The following is a 3219-nucleotide window of genomic DNA, read 5'->3' on the forward strand; positions in this document are numbered from 1 at the left end:
TTTGTGTACTCACGGGAATATTGTTTGTTGTCCTTGTATTACTGTCGTGTGCAATACCTTTGTGAGTCATTGCCATTAGAGAAACGGGAAGAGTCACTAGGGAAAGTTGTGATTCGAAAAAAAAAACCAAGGATTGATTAGGAAAAGAAACAGTAACTGATTGATGAACTACGATTGGTTCGTGCCAACATATCTCACACACCCAGACTGAGCCCGAATTAAGAGCCTTTTCAGGCCACGTAACGGCCAGGAGAAGTGGGCGTAGAGAACTCGGTTGGCCAAAAGGATTGTGAGATCAGAAACTGTGGAAAAATCTTAAATCATCCAGAATGGGGGCTGGAGCAAGTAAACCACCACCAAAAGGGACCCCAGCCCATTTTATGCTCCAGAATTGTGGTCAGTCTTCAATTGACCACCTAAGAGAATGGGTAAAATGGACTAAGGGTGAAAACAGGCCATTTCCACCCGATGGTTCATTCAATTTAGAGAGAATAACCTGTCTAGAAGAATGCCTTATAGACAGAGACCCAGGTAGAAGAGGAAAAAAAAAAGTGAATTGGTCAGTGTTTGGAGATTGGAAAAGGGAAGCTGAGGAAAGACACGAGAAGAGCCTAAGAGTTAGCAAGCAGTGTATTAGAGGGAGAAAGCAGGGGGATGAACGGGTAGAGCAGGTGAATCGCCCTCGACATAACAAACACTCATCCGTTATGGTTGCTAAAGAGACAAAGGCACACTCACCTAGGGCCCCTGAGGGTTGGGATAAGGATGAGGATGAGGACTGGGATGAGGATTGGACTCCCTACAGCCATCGACCACCGCCGTATGTTCCATCCCCGGGGGGTGCTCCAGGCCAAGGAGGAGACGATCCTCGGGCCGGAGTACAGGGAAACGGGGTAACACCCGCTCCCAACAATACAGGTGCGGCTGCAGGAAATATAAGTCAGTCACAAGGGAATCAATACCGTGACGGCCCTGCAGGGGGCACACGAAGTCTTACCCGTGGACCAGAGCCCGTTGCCCTGGAGCCATCATCATCTGCATACCCAGTAAGACTTTTTCCCAGTCCACTCTCTGGGGGGGCTCCGGTCCCTATTTATCGACCATGGTCACCAAGTGAATTAAGAATAATTGTGGAAGGATTGGCAGACCCCAAAACCAATATTGAAAAGGCCATAGACCAGTTAAAAGTAATCATCTTGTGCCACGAACCCAGTATATTAGATGGTCAAATCTTAATGGTTAAAGGACACAAAATTTGTCGAACTTGAGATAAAATTCAAAGATTTTAAAACCCATGGAGAGGCTCCGGATGCAGATCCCAGCACGAAGCCAGGAGAGGGGTTCTGGGGAAGATGTTGGGAAGCCTTCCATTCGGTGTTCCCGAGGAAAACGAATTGGTCCAAAATTATGGAAACTACACAAAGAAAGGAGGAGGATGTTGAGGATTATGTAGAAAGAGTGCGAGAGATCATGAACCAATGTTCAGGCATGAAAATGGAGGAGGTAGAAGCTCCTATGATCAGCGCCGTGGTAAACGGGCTACGGCCCGAACTCAGAGATCCCTTTAAACTAGTTTGTCTCGGATGGCGACAGGAATCGCTATCCAAGGTTGTATCTATGTTAAAGGACATACAAGAGCGAAATAGAGAATCTAGAAACAAGGTCACCGTGTTTGTAGGACAAGCAGCTCCAATAACACCCACCCCGGTGACACCGTCCTACGCCCCACCCCAGGGTAGAGGAAGAGGGCGAGCCAGAGGAGGATATTACAGGGGAAGAGGGAGAGGAGGTGCAGGGCAGGAACAATATGATACCTGTCACAATTGTGGTCAGATTGGACACTGGGCTAGAACTTGCCGGGCAAAACAGCAATAACCAAATCATGATTGGACTCAACAGGCAGGTAATAGAGCACACCCTCCCCCTTCAGAACCCAACCCGTATGCGACCCAAGTCCAGGTACATGCTAGACCTCAGACTAATTTCTCTGTGCAAGATCCATTTGGATCACAGAATCAAAAGCAATTCGGCCAACCACCAAATTGCCCGTATAATGATCAATGACGCCCAATCCCAGACCCGAGTGCTGCGAACAAACAGCTACCCGTCGTTTCGTTAAATGCCATAGGAGAACCTGAAGTAAAAATACGAATACAAGGAAAGGATATCCCATTCCTAGTGGATACTGGTGCCACCTATTTGGTCCTTTCAAGGGAGGATACGAGGGGAATTCCCACTTCCACTAATCAAACCTCAGTGATTGGACTATCTGGACACGCACAGCAAATGTTTTTCTCCAACCCTATCAATGTACAATTAGAGGATTACGAAGATAATCATTCATTCCTACTGTCTAAGGAGGTTCCAGTGAATCTGTGTGGATGTGACCTGTTATGTAAAATGAATGCCACGATCCTCTGTTCCCCAGCTGGTCTGGAGGTTCGAGTCCCCATAGATAAATGTGGCGCATATCCACTACTTCAACCCACAACTCCCATATTTTATGCCTGGAAAAATTTGGACCCCACACTAAGCAAAACCCTATCCTATTTGGTTGGTTCATATTGGTGTGTAACAAGGTTAATCACAGACTACCTCAAATCTCAAACCTTGGGAAATTGGTACGAAACATTACACTGCACAGCATATTGTGACAACACGGGATCAGACGCTACAGCACAAATCTTTTATCAACCATTCCTGCACCAGAAACATCAATTGATGATCGAAAAAATCTTTATCGGACCCGAAGGGATAGCGGCAGGGGTTGAATTATCCTCCCACAGTCAGAGCTTGTTTAGGGTTAAAGGGAGCGTTCCACACTGCACCCTTGCGGTTGCAGGCACACATAAACCGCAGGATTTAGGACGAATGGTTAAAAGAATGCAAGGATCCCCAGTACAAGAGGAATGGCACACACGTAATGGAACTTTGGGGCAACATGAAAGGGGGGGGAGGCTATTCTGTCAAGTTGAATGGGAAAATATACTTCGATGCTGTCTTAGAAGAAAGGATGCTCTCAGCCACTAGCTTCCCAGTACGACAAAGCACAGCAGAGCTTCTTGCTAAAGTTCCAGAACAACTATGGTCTACACACGCTAATGAAGTAGGAAGGATGCTCACCGCACAACCCTATAAGGTAGCGATCAATTCAACCGCCCCGCTCCCCAAGAAGCCCCAATACCCCTTGTCCCCAGCCGCAGAACAAGGTATTGAGCC

This window comes from Pristiophorus japonicus, chromosome 5, assembly GCF_044704955.1.
Source record: "Pristiophorus japonicus isolate sPriJap1 chromosome 5, sPriJap1.hap1, whole genome shotgun sequence".
NCBI classification, from domain to species: Eukaryota; Metazoa; Chordata; class Chondrichthyes; family Pristiophoridae; genus Pristiophorus; species Pristiophorus japonicus.